The following is a 19,912-nucleotide window of genomic DNA, read 5'->3' on the forward strand; positions in this document are numbered from 1 at the left end:
TCAGTTAATTTTTGTATATGGCATAAGGTAAGGATTCAAATCTATTCTTTTTCATGTGCCTATCCAGTTTTTCCAGCACCATTTGTTGAAAAGACCATTCTTTCCCTATTGGATGGCCTTGGCACCCTTATAGAAAATTATTTGACCATATATGCAAGGATTTACTTCTGGGGCCTCTATTCTATTCCATAGCTATCTTTATGTCAGTACCGCACTATTTTGATTACTGTAGATTTCTAATACATTTTAAAATTCAGAAGTAAGACCTACAATTTTGTTCTATATCAAGATTGCTTTGGCTATCAAAGACCTGTTTTGGAGAGAAAATAAAAAATAAAAGAGAGGACTCTTAAAATCCAGAAATGAAATGGAAGTTTTTTAAATATTATTTTTTAATTAAAATCATTTTATTTTTTATTTTGATTTTAAAATAACAGTTGACATTCAATTTTATTTTATATTAGTTTCAGGTATATAGCATAGTGGTTAGACATTTATATAATTTACAAAGTGATCTCCTTGATTAGTTTAGTACTCACCTGGCACCATACATAGTTATTATGATATTATAGACAATATTCTCTGTGATGTGCTTTATATCCCTGTGACTATTTTGTAACTTCCAATTTTTACTTCTTAATTCTTTCACTTATTTACCCCCCAAATCCCATCCCGTCTGGTAATTATCAGTTTGTTTTCTGTATCTATGAGTCTGTTTCTATTTTGTTCATTTGTAATGTTCATTGGATTCCACATATGAGATCATATGGTATTTGTCTTTCTCTCTCTGACTAACTCCACTTAGTACAATATCCTCTAATTTCATCTATGTTGTCACAAGTGGTAAGATTTCATTTGTTTTTTTTTTTTTTTTATGGCTGAGTAATATTTCATTGTATATATGTACCATTTCTTCTTTATTCAGTCTATCGATGAACACTTAGGTTGCTTTCATATCTTGATGATTGCAAATAGCACTGCATTAAACATAGGGGAGCATATATCTTTTTGAATTCATGTTTTTTAATTCTTCGGATAAATACCCAGAAGTGGAATTGGTGGGTCATAAGGCAGTTCAATTTTTTAATTTTTTGAGGAAATTCCAAACTGTTTTCCATAGTGGCTGCACCAATATGCAATCCCACCAACAGTGCACAAGGGTTCCCTTTTTTCCGCATACCCATCAACACTTTTTAAATTGTATTTTATTTTTATTGATGATAACCATTCTGAAATGTGTGAGGTGCTATCTCATTGTGGTTTAATTTGCATTTCTCTGATGATTAGTGACGTTGAGCATCCTTTTATATATTCATTGGACATTTGTATGTCTTCTTTGGAGAAATACCTATTCAGGTCCTCTACTTATTTTTTAACTGGATTATTTGTTTTTTTGGTGTTAAGTTGTATGAGTTTATATATATACATACATACATACATACATACATACATTTTTGATATTAAAACCTTAATCAGAAGTATCATTGGAGAACATATTCTCCCATTCAATAGATTGTCTTTTCATTTTGTTGATGGTGATGGTTTTTTAAGTCTTTATTTTAAGTTTATTCTTGTATATGACATAAGAAGGTCATTCAGTTTAATTTTTTTTGCATGTGTCTGTCCAGTTTTCCCAGCACCATTTATTGAATAGACTGTTTTTACTCCATTGTATAGTTTTGCCTCCCTTGTCATAGATTAAATGACCATGTAGGTGTCATTATATTTCTGGGCTTTTTATTATCTTCCATTGATCTGCGTGTCTGTTTTTATGTCAGTACCATGCTGTTTTGATTACTATAGCCTTGTAGTATAGTTTGATATCATGTAGTGTGATAACTCTTTGTTCTTCCTCAAGATTGCTATGGTTATTTGGGGTCTCTTCTTGCTTCATATAAATTTTAGGATTATTTGTTCTAGTTATATGAAAAGTGCCATTGGTATTTTGATAGAGATTGTATTGTATCTATAGATAGCTTTGTATAGAATGGACATTTTAATGATGTAAACTCTTCCTATCTATGAGCACGGTTTAAGCTTCCATTTATTTGTACTTCTTCAATTTTTTTTTTTCAATGTCATACTTTTCTGAGTAGAAGGCTTTTACCTCTTTTGTTAAATTTATTCCTGGGTATTTTTGATGTAGTTTTAAATAGAATTGTTTTCTTAATTTTTCTTTCTGATAGTTCATAATTACAAATTATACCATACAAATTACATTGTGTATAAAAATGCAACCAATTTCTGAATAACAATTTTGCATCCTGCTACTTTCCTGAATTTATTTATTTATTTATTTATTTTGTGGAATCTTTAGGGTTTTCTATATATAGTATCATGTCATCTGCAAATAATGACAGTTTTACCTCTTCCTTTCTAATTTAGATAACTTTTATTTCTTTTTCTTGTCTGATTGCTGCGGCTAGGACTTCCAATACTATTTTGAATAGTGTAGTGAAAGTGGACATTCTTGTCTTGTTTCTGATCTTAAGGAAAATGTTTTTAGCTTTTCCTCACTGAGTATGATGTTAGTTGTGGGTTTGTGAATATATGGCCTTTATTATGTTCAGATATGTTATATTACCACTTTGTTGAGAGTTTTTATCATAAATAGCTACTGAATTTTGTGAATTGCCTTTCCTGAATCTATTGATATGATCATATGACTTTCATTTTTCATTTTGTGTATGTCGTTTATCACGGTAATTGATTTGCAGATATTGACCCAACCTTGCATCCCAGGAATAAGTTCAACTTGATCATAGTGTATGATCTTTTTAATGTCTTCCTGAATTTGATTTGTTGTATTTTTTTTTTTTTTGTAGTGATTGTTCTGATATTTGAATCAGGGTAATGATAGCCTCATAAAATGAGCTTGGGAGCCTTTCTTCCTCTTAAATTATCTGCAATAGTTTGAGAAAAATAGGTGTTATTTCTTCTTTTAATGTCTGGTAAAATTCACCTGTGAAAGCATTTGGACCAGGACATTTGTTTTGAGAATTTTTTTGATTACTGATTTGATTTTGTTGGTATTAACCAGTCAGTTAAAATTTTCTGTTTCTTCTTGGCTCGGTCTTCAAATATTGTATGTTTTTAGAAATTTAATCATTTCTTTTAGATTGTCCAATTCGGCATGTAATTGCTCATAGTATTTTTGTATAAACCTTTGTATTTCTGTGGTGTCAGTTGTCACTTCTCTTTCATTTCTGATTTTATTTAGGTTCTCTCTCTTTTTTACTTCATGGGTCTGGGTAAAGGTTGATCAATTTTGTTTCTCTCTTCAAAGAATTGGCTCTTGGTTTTATTGATTTTCCATATTCTTTTCTTAGACTATTTTATTTATTTCTGCTCTGGTCTTTATTATTTTCTTCCTTCTATTCACTTTGGGTTTTGTTTGCCATTCTTTTTTCTAGTGTAAGGTTAAATTGTTTATTTAAGATTTTTCTTGTTTTTGTTTGTTCGTTTGTTTTGAAGTAGGCCTAGATTGCTGTGAATTTCCTTCTTAGACCTGCTTTTGCTGTGTGATTTGGAGTCATTGTGTTTTCATTTTCATTTGTCTTGTTATCTTTTGATTTCTTCCTTGATCTCATTGTTAACCCATTCGTTGTTTAATAGTATGCTATTTAGCCTCCATGAGTTTGTGTATTTTTCATTTTTTTTTCTTGTAATTGACTTCTAGTTTCAAACCATTGTGGTTGGAGAAGATGCTTGATATGATATCAATCTCTTTAATTTCTTGAGACTTGTTTTGTGTTCTAACGTGTGTTCTACATTTGAAAATGTTTATGTGTGCTTGAAAAGAATGTATATTCTGCTACTTTGAGGTGAAATGCTCTAAAAATATCAATTAAAGCCATCTTATTTAGTGTGTCATTTAGGCTGATGTTTCCTTGTTGCTTTTCTGTCTGGTCTGGAAGACCTCTCCACTGGTGTCAGTGGGGTCTTACAGTCCTCTACTATGACTGTATTATTGTCAATCTCTCCCTTTATGTCAGTCAATATTGCTTTTATATATTTATATATTTCCTTTGTATATTTAGGTGTACTTATGTTGGGTGCATAAATGCTTTATATATTTCCTTTGTATATTTAGGTGTACCTATGTTGGGTTATATTCTCTTGTTGGATTGATCCCTTTATCATTATGTGAAGTCTCTTTTTGTCTCTTATTACAGGCTTTGTTTTAAAGTTTATTTAAATTCACATAAGTATTTATACCCCACAACAAATGTATTATATTCATAGCATTTTGAGTAACTTTTTTTCTATTTTAATACTCTATAATGTGGTTACAATATTTTATAATTTTAAAAATTGTTTAAAATATATATCATATAATACAAATGATATATACATTTTCAATTATTTAAAAAAATTGTATTTAGTCAGAAGCATTCAGAACGTCAACAAAACAGCTGCAGGTTTTTTTTTGTGTGTGTGTGATTACAGAGTGGTATTCAGTTAAAAGAACAAGCTGCACCAGAGACAAGTGAGGATGAACTGCCATCCACATATATAACTAATTTGTGCCCTGTACCAACAAGAACCTGATTTAAAATTTCACACCAAGTTACAATGCCCCTACTACACCAGGCAAGGTTAGTGGCTATTGAAAATGCCATCAGGACAAGGCTATCAACAGACATATTTGATAGTGTGTTAACCATACTAAAACTGACACTGTACAGTTTAAAAACAAAGCTTGCACAGCCTTACATTTCGGGTTTTTTTTTTTTCCTTTAAAAGGAATGAGTTATGTACAGGGGAGTTAAATGCTTTATAGACAAGAGAGAAAAACTGCACTAAAACCAACTTATTCATCATTTTCTTCTTCATCTTCATCCACTTCCTTTTCTTTCTTGCTTTTGATAGCCTTGAAAACTCTCTGTTTTGCTGCATCAGGCTTTCTTAAGGTTGATATGGAGCAATATCCTTTTCGCAATTTTCCTTGAGCTTAGCAGCCTTCTTTTTATAAGGCTGCTTGTCATCCATAACAATGTTATTCCACATCTGTCCCAGCTTCTTTGCAACATCACCATTGGAGAGGCCAGGATGCTCTCCTTTGATTTTTGGGCAATTCTCAGAACAAAACAAGAAGTTTGCAGGATGCCTCTTGGGTGTATTGGGATCCTAAAACTTCTTTTTTGTTTCTCCTTTAGGTGGGATATAAGCTTTTATTTCTTTTTCATAACAGGACTTGTCTGCATTTGTAATGTCTTCAAATTTTCATTTCTCCTTAGCCAACATGGTCTTCTACTCCTCTGAGCATGTCTTAGAAAACTAAGAATTTGACTGAAACATCTGGGTGTTTCTTCTTGTGCAACTCCTGACAAGTTTACACACAAAAAAATGCTTGTGATAACATTTTGCCTCTTGGTTCTTAGGATCTCCTTTGCTCATGTTTAATTATTTTTTCTCAGCGACCATAGAGTCTCATGGTGCCCATCCAGTTTGCACTTGCCCAAGCACTGTGTCTATGGAGCTCAAAGTACTGCAAATGGCAGTTCTAGGTTTTTTTGTTTTTTGTTTTTGTTTTTTGCTATCTCTTTGTTGAAGTTCTCACTGAGCTCATCTTTTCTTTTCCTAAGTTCATTGAGCATCCTTATAACAAGTGTTTTAAACTCTGTATATGGTAGGTTGCTTGCCTCCATTTCATTTTGTTCTTTTTCTTAAAAGTTTTCTCCTATTTTTAAATTTGGGACATGTTTCTTTGTCTTCTAATTTTGGCTGCCTCCCTGTGTTTGTTTCTATGTGTTAATTGTATCTGCTACATCTCCCAGTCCTGCCCAAGTGGCCTTATTTAGTAGGTGCCCTGTGGGGCCCAGTGGCATAATCTCACTGATCACCCGCTCTGGGTGTTTCTTGTGAGGGTTGTGTGTGCCCTCTTATTATAGTTGAGACTTGCTTGCTGTTGGCATGTCAGTGGATGGGAGTGTCTGTGGTGGCTGACCCCATGGAGTGGGATTCACCTCAGTAGGCTTATGTGCCTGTTGAGACCACCCTTTGTGTGTGCCACTTGTAGGGCTAATTGAATAGTACTCTGTTGTGGTTTGAAGCCAGCTTCTAGGTGTATTGGTTTTGGGGCCTCTGTGGAGAGTCTCTTGTGCAGGCCAAAGTCAGCAGCTGCCTGTGACTGGCTCAGGGCTATCTGGTAGAAGCTACACAGCTCTCTGTGGCTGGTTGCTGCTTATGTTGGACCTGGAGACAGGTGGGAGAGGCCATGCTGCAAAATGGGATGGGCTGTCATCAGTACTAGGCCTGAGGCAGATGAGCAAAAGTCTCAGGGCACCCAGAGGTTTGATGCCACCTGTCAGCTTCGCATAAGGTACAACCACTGAAAGAGCCTTAGAAGGTACATGAGTTAGTTGATGTGGGGTCCTATGAAGTCACAAGGGTGATGTTTACCAAGTTAATGAAGATTCAGATTTGGCACGAGTTCTGAACCTATTGAAACTTACAAAAGTCTCAGAGCACACCGAGGCAAGCAACTGCCTGCCTCGGGACCACAGACAGCTGAGAACTGTCAAAGAAAGACTGCAGTGCAGACTGGAGCTGATTGCCCACCGCCCAAAGTGTCTCTGGTGGTGTACAAGCCGAGGTTAGCTGTTTGCTGCTGAAAGAGCCTCCTGCAGTGTGTGGGTCAGGGCTGGTTGCCAGCAGCCAAAAGTGCCTCTGATGGTGTGTGATTTCGGTGGGGGAGGGTCCCAGGGAGTCACTAGGGTGGTGTAAGTAGATTTCATCAGGACAATGCAGATTCAGATTTGACTGTGTAAGGAGAGGACGCAATATAGAAAAAGTGGCACCCACCTGTAGCCTACAAGGGAGGAGGGCTCAACACAGGGACAACGTCAACTAAACTTTCAGTCCTCGCCCTGAAGCCACACAAGTCAGTCTCTCCCTGTATGTCTCTCATTCCTCCCAAGTCATTGTCCTTCCTCCAGAGCCCGGGCTAAGTGCCTGTGAGCAAGACAGTCTGTGCACAGGCCCTTTAAGAAGACAACTGGGTTTCTAGCAGCCTTTAGTCACACCCTGATGGACGGAATCCCCACTGATTTTCATAGCCAGATGTGGGGACTCCTCTTCCCGCCACTGGAACTCTGGGCTGGGGAGCCCAGTGTGGGGCTGGGGCCCCTCATTTCTCAGGGGAAACCTCTGCTGCCAAGATATTCCTCCTGATGCTCAAATGCTACACATGGGTGTGGACACAGACCCTTTCACATTTCTGCTGCTCCTACCAGTCTTGATGTGCCCTCTTTTACATATCCTTAGTTATAGGAATTCTGTTAAGCTAGTCTTCAGAAGGTTCTCTAGGTTGATTGTTCTATAATTTATTTGTAATTTTAATGTAGTCATGGGCGAAGGCAAGCACAGCATTTGTCTCTTTTGTTATCTTGCCCAGAATTTTATTAACATAAAACTATTTGGCTTACTTAGCAACAATGAGTATAGGTGCCACAACAGCCTTCCAGTTTGAGAAAATCAGTTTTTTATAAGAATTTGAAAATATCGTCTCCTTCTTAATAAATTAGGTCATCTGACTTTAAATTAGCCCTGCATTGTCCCCTGTCTTCTCCCTACTCTCCTAGCCACTCAAGATCCTGTCTAGGTCTCATGGTTAGATGAGCATCTCTAGATAGGGAGTTGTGCTATATTCCCCACCACAACATGAGCTTTCAAGAACAGTAAGGCAGAGAAATCAGTAGTAAACAGAATGAGATTCACAGAAGCCCCATATAGGGTTGGGGCTATTCAGAAAAATTCTTTCAGTCCAATGCACTGTGACTGGATATGTGCAGAGAATATGGAAATCTTTTATCCTTCCTTAAAAAAAAAATACAATCAACAACAAATATGAGAAAAGACAATATTATTAGCACATTGGAAGAGAGTGGCAAGAGGTCCATGGGAGCCTAGACACCAGGTGTAATGCTAGAACCAAGGAAACATGAGCAAAAAGAATACAAGTGATGGGCATGCAAAAAAAAAAAAAAAAAAAAAAGGTAGTGACTGCAGAGATTTTTCTCAGGGTTACATCGCTAACTCTATGAATTGTCCTGAGGCTCCAAGTAGGCTTCCCAAGGTAGCCTGAGGCAAACGGTGGGGATCAGGGAAGGGAGTCCTCTTTCCCATTACTCTTCTCAATAACTCTCCTCATCCTCAGGATCACTATTCTTTTCAAGTATTTCCTGGTCATCATCACTGTGGTCTCTCCTTCCAAGAAATCCCTGGATTCTAAATTTACGCTTTCTATCCAAACCCCTAACTCCTCCTACTTCAATCCTTAACAAACTCTAGACATGTGTGTACACACACACACACACACACACACACACACACACACTGAATTATTCTCTTTTTCTGCCTTGAGCCTGGTCTCACAAAAGCCAGCTCCCCAGGGCTTGGTGTTCCTCGCACAGGGGATGCTGAGAGGTTGGCGTTCAATGATAAACACTTGTTATGGAATTTTTTTTTTCCTGATGATGTCTTCACTTTAATAAAACAGAGAGTCACAGGGGACTTGGAACTAGAAAAGGGACCTTTGATGGAGAAAGAGTTGCATGTGAGAAGTTAGTGGAATGATAGAGATAAAATAATAGCACATATGTAAAAAAAAAAAAAGCAATAATTATGATTTTCAAAGCACTTTCTATTCATCTAGCATAATTAACCAAGAGAGTACATGTGACAATTTGCATGTGTTGCATGTACTCTCTTGGTTAATTTTGATTACACTGCGCTCCTCCACTGCTGAGAGAAGCGACTCATCTCCCACCTCTCTCTCTGAAACCTGTATTGGTCACAAAAGAGTTGGGTACCTTACTAGTGAGTAAAATATGACACTGTTCAGAGCAGCATTGTATCCAATATACAAAAAGGCCTGAAGAGTGTACCCTAAATAATCATTATTTGAAGCTTCACTTGGGCTTTCAGCCAATGTGCCATTTTTTCAGGTTAATGTCTCAGAGCATCATTTTGGTGCCTTCAGAATGATAGGGGTGAGGAAAAAAATAAGGGAAAAGCCAAAATACAGAAGGCATCAGTGAGAATTTTTGAGAGAGTCCCTACACAACCTTGCAGCAGCCCTATGCTTGCACCCAGGATATTGAGAGAAGGAAGGGTAGAGAAGATACCTCCCTTTCACAAGTCCTAGCAATGATCAAGCATCCTGGTGACCTGAGCTTCTCAAAATTCATCCCTCATCCCCCAATTCAACACTTTCTCTGAGGAAAAATATAAGAAGGATAAGAAGAAACATTTGCCCACTTTGCAGTGTGTATATGTGTTACCATTATTTTCCTTTCTTGTATTCTGAGTGACTCAACAACATCTCCTCATAGCAACTGCAGTTGTATATGGAATAAGAAGCAAATGTTCAAAACATAACAGAAAAAAGAATCTAATTGTAGTTTCCAATATCTGACCTGCCAAGAACCAGGAGCTTCAGGGAAGCTAAATCAATTACTTAAGAAGTTTCCATTTTTTCAGCTTTCCTCAAAAAAAGTTGGAAGGAGACTCCAACCCACCTTTCCAAAAAAAAAAAAAAAATGGCAGTGACCTGATAACTAAAGCCTTTCTACACTCTACATGTTAGATGGGAAGGCCTGCCTAGAAAGTCCAAGAACACCAAAGTTGACTCCAGAAAATTTCCTGGGATTGCAGTTGAAATAATACTTTTAATTAGTTAACTTTCTTAGGTTAGTTAAGAAATTTTTACCCCTGTAAACTCAATTTTTGAAACTCAGCACTTTGAAGCAAAAATGAGGACATAGACTTTACTTTTTCTAGAATCTTATTAAGTAGTATCTATTATGCTTTGTTCAACTTAATCTAATTCACCTTACATTTGTTGAATGCTTAAGTGTGCCTGGTTTGTTGAATACCTGGTGTGAGAATTCAGAGATTTAGCATGAACTCAGGATCACACAATGTAGAGGGGGAAAACAGCATGTGAACAGAGATCTATGGAAATATGTAAACTATACTTCAAGGAAGAGAATATCTGTGAAGAAAAATGATTCTGTTTTAGAGGGTCAGGACAGGCTAGAGTAGAATGAAAAAGATAAATGGTTGGCAAGGTGATGAGGCAATACAGAGTAAAGGGGCTTCGTTTGTGCTCCAAATTTTACACACTTTATCTTAATTCATCCACATACATACAGTCTTACAGAATTAGTCTTTCCATTTTACAAGTGAGCAAACTGAGTTAAGAATAGACATTGTTACTTGTCCACAGTTACAAAACCTGATCGTGGTTTGGTCAGGCATCTAACTCACAGTTTGTGAGTTACACTCAAAATACGCTCTAGCAATCTAGCAGACAGACCTTGGGTAGGGTCACCTAATGATGAGTTCTGCTCTTATATGTCAAGTTTGAGATACACTTGGGAGTAGAGTAACTATAAATAAGGATCTAGGATAAAAAGAGAGTTTGGAGAAAGATTTGGGAGCACAGGAAGACTGGTGGCAGTAAGAGTGAGTGAGAGTCTCCTGGGCAAGTATGTGGTAAGAAAAGCAGCTATACAAAGAATTCTGGGGAGATGGAGCCAGAAGATGGGCAGAAGAAATGGGGAAAGTGGCTAAAACAATAAAAAGAGGTAATACCATGGAAACCAAGAGAGAGCAGCTTCAAGAAATGAACAGGGTCAGTAAATGCCATAAATGCTGCCAATAGCTTACACAGCATGAGACAAAGCCATTTAATTTGGCAATTAGAAGGTTGTAAAAGACCTTAGAGACAGGGCTTTAAGTAGAATACTGAGGTAAAAAGATAGATGAGAGTTTGGCAAGGAGTAAAGTGGGGCTAAAAAGGCAAAAATGGTCAGAGAAGCTGACTCTGAAGGCAGAGAGAGAGTTAAGTCTTGAGCTTAAGAGTTAAAGTAAAGATTGTTTTGCTTTATTGGTCCATTTCAGGATGGAAGATTTTAAAGAAAATTTGCATGCAAAGGGCAAGATGTTCATGAAAAAGAAAAGGTCCTGAGACAAAATAGAGGCAGAAGTTTTGAGAAGGAATAGAACACCAAAGGGAATGATGTAGAAGTCAGGCTTAGAGAGACAAGAGATGATGCTGACAAATTTGAAGGACACTAAGGAGATCATGAACAACCCTGCCCCTCATCCTCCATTTTATCTGTGAAACAAGTGTTGCAAATCTGTGTTGACAGTGAAGGACCTTATAGGGAGAATGAGATAGAGTGAGATGTGAAGCTGCTGAGGAAAAATAGGAAACCAGCAGAAAGCTATTTGCAGGAATGAAGAAATGAGATGGGAATCTAGGCTTTCATATGTGATCACAGGGAAAATAACATGCGGTGGCCAGATATCAATACAGGAGCTAGTGAAATGCCAACCAACATTATCAGAGAAGTGGGTTACTGTGCAGGTCAACATGTGGTGCTCCCACTGAAAACACTAAATAGTTAGTACACATTACATTATATCCTACATCTTCTGTGGATAAAACAGTAATGTGCTTGCTAAGAAAAAAAATGTGGATAATTTTTCAAGCACTTTTTATATAAAATGGGCTTTAATATTAAGCTTTCACTGAGCCCAGTCTATGTTAATAATGTGTATGTGTATACATACATACATACTTTTTAAATATTTTCTCAGTATTACTTGTTACATCCAGTTTACAAATAAGAAAACGGAGTTAGTTAAGCAACTTACCTGAAGTCACCAAACTAATTTGTGTCAGAACCAGATTTTGAACTCAGGTCTGTCTTGTAATAGCATGCTCTTAAATATTGTTTTCCTAACATAGAAAAATTTCTAACATCACAAAAGTTTTGATATATACTGTTCACCTATCCCTTGTTCATTCGTTCATGCACTCATTCATCTGCTCACTTATTCCATAGACATTTCTTTTTGAACATCTACAATGAGCCCAGCCCCAGGTAAGTCAGCAAGGATCAATGTGTGAGGGAGACTTGAGTTCTCCTTGAAGAAGCTTTAAGCCTCAGAGGAAACAGGCACCCAGACAAAGACATTCAGTTACCTGTTGAAGGTGTGTGAGAGAAGATGGTGAGGGTACCAAGGGGCACAGAGCAGGAGGGGCTGCTCTTCTGGAAAGTCAGAAAAGATTCAAAGAAGAAATGGACAGATGAGGCTAGGAGACAAGTCAGTGTTAGGCCTGTGGGTTGGGGCCTAGAAGATGGGATGCAGGGGCAGTCCTTTGAGGCGTGAACAGCAGAGTGTGTGGAACCACAATGAAGCCCAAGTGGCTAAAATGAGTTCCCAAATATCAAGAAGTTGTCTTCTTCCTGATTTTTTGATGTATCAGTGTGCCACCTGCATAATTATTGAGGTGATATATTTATTTAAATCAACTATTTAAAAATAATCTTGCTTCACATTTAAAAATCCATAAAATTGCTGTTTTGATCAATAGTTTATTTTTTTCTAAGACATTTAAATAAAAAAAAATATTCATTCATATATCTTATAAATCATCTGTCACGTTTTCACATGAATATCTTGGGCCAGAACGTAGCTGTGGGACTCTAGATTGGTGGCCACTTTGAGAGAATAATGAAAACAATGGAGTGTCTCTAAGTACCTATGTGTGCATGAACACACAACTCACCTGTGGCATGTTATTTCAGAATAGGAGATTTCTGGATGAGAGGTCAAGTCACTCTGCTATAAGAGTAGGCAGGTTGCATTGCGAGTGGTCATTTTAAAGCACGAAAGAACATATGTGAACCTAACTGCTATTCATCTTATTTGAACCCCAGGAAGCCATCTAGTTGCACTAACAGCCAGAGATATCACTTCAAGAATCTTGTCATCTTAGCAATAGGAAAACGGCAGCCATAAGCAGTCCAGGCGAAATACAAACCAGCTTCGGCCTGTGTTGATGTGGATACTTTAGCCCTCTATTGGCTGAAAGAATATATTGAGTTAACTCAGATGGCAACTAGTGGCAAAAAAGAAAGCCGTTGAGGTACAGAGGCAGGGTCACTGCCCCAGTGTACAAGTACCCACGTCGCAGCCTGTCAGCTAGCCTGTGGGCATGGAGGGGGTCCAGCCGGCCCATTCTGAGTGGGGTTGAATTATGACACACCACACCCTGTTACCTTGTACATGCTTACACACAGTCTTCTGAATTCAAATGATCTGGTTCTGGGTAAGAACTTGGACTATGTCAACATAGCTAACTTTAAATGCTTTAAAGATAATGAGTAGTATAATTAAAGTGCTTATGCTTCGTGTTCTATTGGTTTAACAACCTATTATAATAAGCATTTAATCATTAAGCTAAGCAGAAATTTGATATTAATGTTCTGTCATGATAAGGTACAAGGTCCAAAATGACAGGTCCAAACTTCTGTGGAGATGGAAATTTTGTCTTGTAACAATTTCATCTTTCTATTTTAGTATCATTTCCCCTCTCTCATGTCAGATTTTTTTTCCCATATCTCTTATCCACTTACCCTGATCCCTAGGCCTGAATATAGTTTCATCTTCCTCTAAATCTTATTAACTGGCAGGTACCAGCTCATTCACATGGAGCCACCTCAGGCCTATCATAGCTCAATATTTCTTCAGTTCTAATCCAGAGACCACCTACAGCAGACACACATGGATGCTTGTTAACAATTCAAATTCCTGGGTTCCAGCAGTGGAATTGTAATTTCTAGGAGTGGAAATTGAGAAAAGAATTTACGTAAGTTTCCCAGGTAATTTTTATGTGCACACATGCGCACACACACAAACATACACACATACACATACATACACTAAAAAAAACCACTAAGATGAGGTATTTGGCCTCCCAGAACTATAAGAGAAATTTGTAAACCATAAATACTTGGGATTCCAGGACAACACTCTAAGAGTTGGTTGGACGGGAGATGTATAAACATGTTTAGACAATACAGTTTCTGCTGTATATGTGAACTTCTCCGATCCAGTTCCCTGTAAAAAGCCAACAGAGATATGGAGAAGTTCAAATGGCCATACCTCATCATAAAAAAGGCCTAAAAAGGGAGCTAGTATGGTAAAAGAGTGGAATGTGGAAGGGATATTGAAAGGGAGATGTTGTAGGAAGTGTGTGGGGAGGAGGGCGGCAGAGTTTGATCTGATTTACTGCAGCTTCTGAACATGTGTTAATCACATATCTTCATGGCAGCAGGACTAATGGTGGCAGAGCCACCTATGAATGGAGTCTTAAATGACCAGATGTTTAAGTCCTGCTGGTTTCCTGTGCCTCGTACGCATTAGGCCATGCAAAATAGAGGCTTCCCCCACCCCTAAACCCAAATGCACTCACTTTAGGAGCCTAGAGATGAAGCTCTGTGTAATTTAGAAGTTGAATTCTTCATGGAACACAAATTAGTCTACTGTGGCTTAAGCAGTTTGTTTTCCTCATTCAGTGGTACATCTGAAGGTAGGTGCCACCAAATTTTCAAAGTCCAAGGCTCCTATTTTTCTGATCTGCCTTCCTTAGAATATAGGCTCATCCTTATAGTGGTTATACGTCACCTTCCCTTTGCATCCCAGGCAAAATGAGGAAAAGGGAAGCCACAGGAGGAAAGGTGCTGCTCCTATCAAGAAAACCAAACTTTCCCTGAATCTCCAGAAATCTGCTTCTCTCTGGTGAGAGCTGTCTGAAATTGTACCTCCAATTGCAAAAAATATCATAAGTGGAGCTTTAATTTTTAAAATCTGCAACATTGTCTCCTTGGACAAAATTGGGATCCTGTTAGTAAGAAAGAAGAAACTTCTGAATGCTGGGCAGCCAATCAGCAGCTTGTGCCCCAGGCTTATCTGGGGAAGATAATTCTTTTGTGTTGTATATTTGCCTGTCCTAACAGTTGTGATATGAGTAGTAGTAATACTAAGCTCCTTCCTTATTCACAAAATCCTCTGGCCTTTTATATGTGCTTCAGTCTTCTTGAGTCTAATTTTAGATTCTTTCATTTATTGAGACCCTACTCAGTATCAGGCAAAGCCATACCCCACAGGCATGATGGAGTAAAGCTGATTTCTGTTGTCATGGAGCTTGCATTCCAGAAGACAGATGGAGACACATAAGCAGGTAACAACAGAAAGAGGAATGCCATGATAAGGGAAGTAAATGATGCAATGGGTGTGCACAGTATGGTGGTGCAAGGCTGCTCAGAGAGTAATAAAGAGAGAGTGTAATGGAGACATGTGGGTGGGCTCTTCTAGGAGGTATGACCAACATTTTCTAAAGGATCTAGGGGAAGACTACTGGCCTCCTGGAAACTTTTAAAGTTCAGAATGTCTTTATGAACTTTATGAGATTATGATGACCTTGTCAGGGCATGGGTCAGATCATGATGACCTTGTCAAGACAGCACAGGGATCCAATGCAGGGCTTGAAGCAGAAATCACAGATGGTTATAGAAGGTCACATTGAAACCTCTTTCAATTCTGGTAGCCTATCTGAGCAGGAATATTTTCACTGCCTTTGATTGGCCAGTTCGGATAGCTCCATTTTAAATGTTTTTTCTCTTATTTGGTAAAGCAATTGGGTAAAGAATAGATGATTTTATTTTTCAGCCCTTTAAGGTAGCTACTATATATACACAGCTTTTAAAATTTTTGATTCAAAGTGCCCAGACCATGCTACTCATGTGCTCGCTGACCTGTGACATCTAAAACTATGTCACTGAGTCATCAAGACTTGGCATAAACTGTTAGCATAGAACCTACTGCATGATCTATGGTGCACTATTAAGCTCTCAATTTTAAGTGAGCACGACAGCACTCCCTCACTATTATTTTCCTTTCCCCCCTCACTGGCCACTCCCAAGCCCCTCTCACCACTCAGGCAAGTGGCTACTTCTAGCCAATGAAGACTCACCTTAGAATTAACCCCATTTCTCTTTCATCATAAGGGCAGAGCCAAAACACAAATGTCAGTATACATTCAGAATTATAATGTATGATTTATCAAGGATAGAAATTGGGGTAGTATCGAAAATTTTCAGATACTAGACGAAAATGTGTGAAAATTAAAGATCATTTGGAAATCTACTTTTTTGAATTTTTCATCAGGAAAAGATGAAAGGAGAGATGGGAAGAAGGAATAAAAAGTACAGAGAAATTAAAAAAAAAGAAATTTATTTACCACTTCTTATTATTTAACTACTATCTTCACACATATTTCCCAGCCTTTATGTTACCACTCCTCCAGTAGATGAATAAGCCAAAGTTCAGAGAGTTTAAATGACTCCTAAAGACAAAAGTCCATTCTTCTCACTTCACCAGCCCACCTTTCTAATGAGAAACTTTATAATGAAAACTCTTTTTTAATGTTCTCTCTAAGGAAAAAAAAGAAAAAACAGAATAGAAGACCTAGAATCAATCTGAAGATCTTAACAATGAAAAAACAGTCTACACAGAACTTTCGTCCACACAAAACCTGTATATAAATGTCTATAGCAGCTATATTCATAATTGCCAAAAATTAGTAGCAACCAAGATGTTCCTTAATAGGCTTGGAAGAAACTGAAATGCCTATTACTATGTAAAAGTAGCCAATCTGAAAAGGCTACTTTGTGTATGATTCTAACTATACAACATTCTAGAAAAGGCAAAACTACAGAGAAAATAAAATGATAAGTGGTGGTTAGAGGTTATGAAGAGGGACAAATAAATGGAGCACAAGGGATTTTAAGGTCAGTGAAACTCTTCTGTATGATACAGTAATGGTGGATATATGATGTTATGAATTTGTCAAGACCCATAGAATATACAACACCAAGAGTGAAACCTAATGTAATCTATGAATTTTGGTTAATAATAGTGTATCTATATTGGTTCTTCAATTGTAACGAACAACCACACTAACACAACATGTTAATAATAGGAGAAACTGAGAGTGGGGAGAGAGAGTATATAGGAACTCTAATTTGGGCACACTTTTTCTGAAAATCTCAAACTGCTATGAAAAATAAAGTCTAATTTTGAAAAGTCTCCAGCATGAGTTTTTTTCAAAGACCCAGGAGTTTCAGATGTTTGTGGCGGGCCTGGTAGAGGCAGGCACTATATAGGGTAGAAGGGACTATTTCATAGAGATTCATCCATTCAGTCATATATCTGGCCCTGGCCTCATAGGCCAAGGAGTGTGGCCAACACTGCTTATTCGGGAGGTTCCATAAGTTCCATACAAAATCTGGAGGCAGGCTCTCCTTTCTGATCTGAGGGTGGTCTGACTAATACATGTCTAGGAATTTTTAAGGAGACATGATCCTATAGAGTTGAGACCTCATAGTCTGTGCAAACAACTAGCATTAGCCTCACAGTTTGTAATATTTAGAGGTGACTCATGCTTATGTCAGAGAGTCTTCAGATGACTGAGTTTTCAGGTCATAAAACAGTATGTCGGCTGGCTGGCTATGAAGTCCTCAAGAGGGCTGCCACAATACTGTGGACACCAGGGGAGGAGGGCAAGAGGAAAGACTGACTGAGCCAGGCTGTGAACATTCAGAAATGCTAAACCTTTGATTTGTTGTCTGAAAGGCATGTCAAAAATGTGATTTGTGGTCCACTTTATCCTCTAAACATAGTTCTTCTCTGGAAACATATTAAAAAGAATACTAGCTAACATGACTGAGGGCTAAATATTTAACACTTCAACAAGCCCACAAGGAAGGCATAACTAATAGGCCAGTCTTACAGGTGAGAGATCTGAGCTTATAGAGGTGAAGGAACTGGCCTAAAGTACCAGCCAGAACAGGCTTGAGTTGTCCATCTCCAAAGCTGGAGAGCTGAATCATTTAGGTATATTGCTTTCCATATTAGTAACTCAGGATGGCCAGTGATGTCTTTAGTCCTTCCTGGAAGTATTTAATGTTTACCAAAAACAGTAAGTCTCAATGTTTTTTTTATTTCTTGAGTCATCAGTTAGACCTACTCTGCCCCGCTTCTTTCTTGCTAGTTTTTCCATCTTATCCAGGGTCTCAGTCTCAGAACTGAAATATCCCTTTTTTCTCTTGGCTTCTAGGCCTATCGCTGTAACATAGATTCCCTCTGCACTGAATTTAGGGACAGGAGATAGGTCCTGACACCAGAAGCCAGACACCTGACAGCCCCTGTTAATTATCATCTTTATCACCCACCTAAAGCTTCCTGAGTGCATGAGCTCATCAAGTCCCCAGCCTTATGAAGAAGATCCCAACAGCGCTCCCATTTTATAGATGAGGAAAGTGAGGCTTGGAGAAGTTAATTGACTTTCACAGAGGCAGAAAGTACAGTAGCACTGAGATGCCAGCTGCACTGTTTCTAATTCTTTGAGCCCCAGTATGTTGTGATAATGTGGCGACTACTCAGCTTAAGTAGACCAAAGAAGAATTTGGGTCTTTCATATCAGAGACTCTTTGTGGTTTAGATGACATTTAAAAATCGAATATGTTTCTGTTATGTCTATTTTCTCCTAATGTTTTCCTAAAGGGAACTTGAGACTTCCACTGGAGACGACTGGTTTATGTTCCCCAAGAGCCGAGTGGAATGCCATGAACAAGAATGCCATTGCGCTGAATACCTTAAGTTCTCTCACAACCACAGATCATAGTATAAAATGGACATAAAAATTTCCTGCACATTTGTTCCTTCCATTCCAGGCACGCTTCTTACACCACAGAGGTTATGTATACCAGGAATTAATGAGGCTTTCAAAAAAGGAATTGCCCCTCACCCTGATATAATATAAGCTTCAAACCTAATCAGTGACATAGAAGGCTTATCATTATTTTGTTCATGGACATCACAAAACCACTAGAGACAGGAGTAGCTAAGTGCTGCTAGGTAGTCCTAGGCAGTAGGCCTAAACTTCTTTCTCCAGAATTGCTTTAGCTTCTAAGTGCAAATAAATGTATGAATTAGCCATCTCTGTCTGGCTTCTGGAAATAATATTAATATATATTTTAACATTTTTAAGCATGAAAACCTAAGAAACATAATCAGCATCTATGAAAGCCTGCATTAGACAGGTGTCTTTGACATGGTAAACACTGTACAAGACTTCCCCTCTAGGTGTGTATGTTAATGCTGTGTGCATACAATCAGGTTGTGTTTACCTTAATACAACCTAAATAATCATTTCATTTCTGAGATACCACAACTACATTTCTTATCACATGTTTATTTTAAGTTGTCGTTGGTTTTGCTGAATATAAATAGAATTAGTACAAGATGTCAATATCAAGATGAATGTGGACTTCCGCCCTAAATACCTAAAGTTTCCCAGTGCTCTATGGCAGCAACAGCAGAATGTCAAACCAAGCATAAGGCTCTTCTGAATGTAGGGCAGTGTGTGATCATGCAGGTTGGGGGCCCATGAAGCTGGTCCTGGCCAGGAGGGGAAATCAGACCAAGTTGACACTAGCAACAGGCCAAGCAGCAGCACAAGACACTGGAGCTTGTTTGCTTCTTGAGGCCTTTAAACCCAGAGCAAGGCCCATGTGGATGTTATAGGAGGGGTCAGCTCTCAATGGCTCTACACTGTGCTTCCTCTCTTGGAGTCTACCACCCACCTCTCCCACCTGTTCACAGACTTACAAATGCAAATCTGTTAGGAATGTCTGAACTCATCTGCACCTGAGTCTGATTACCTGGTGAGATTTTCCCAAAGCTGTGGGTACATAGCTGGACGTCTTCCTTTCTCTTCTTTCCACTCTAAAACAGAATGGATTTTCTCCTTCCAACCATGATATTTAAAAAATTTTCACCTTCATTCATAACTCATTTTATTAACTTTTTTCTTATTTTATATTATTCATATTTTATTTTAAAATATTTATATATTGATTATATTTCAAACATGAAAAATAATTACATTTCAAACACAATATATAGGGATCTAAGTATATCTAACCTTAGATTTAATAAAGGTTGGCATTTCTTTCTGATCTATTTCTGTGTTTAAAGAAAGAAA

General features: G+C 37.9%; 1 pseudogene; it reads right to left on the bottom strand.

Moving 5' to 3' along the window:
• Positions 1-4,813: 4,813 nt before the first annotated feature.
• Positions 4,814-5,400, bottom strand: LOC120591644 (high mobility group protein B1-like; annotated as a pseudogene).
• Between the last annotated feature and the right edge of the window lie 14,512 nt (positions 5,401-19,912).

The sequence above is a fragment of the Pteropus medius genome, unplaced genomic scaffold (assembly GCF_902729225.1).
Source record: "Pteropus medius unplaced genomic scaffold, Ma_sr-lr_union100, whole genome shotgun sequence".
NCBI classification, from domain to species: domain Eukaryota; kingdom Metazoa; phylum Chordata; class Mammalia; order Chiroptera; family Pteropodidae; genus Pteropus; species Pteropus medius.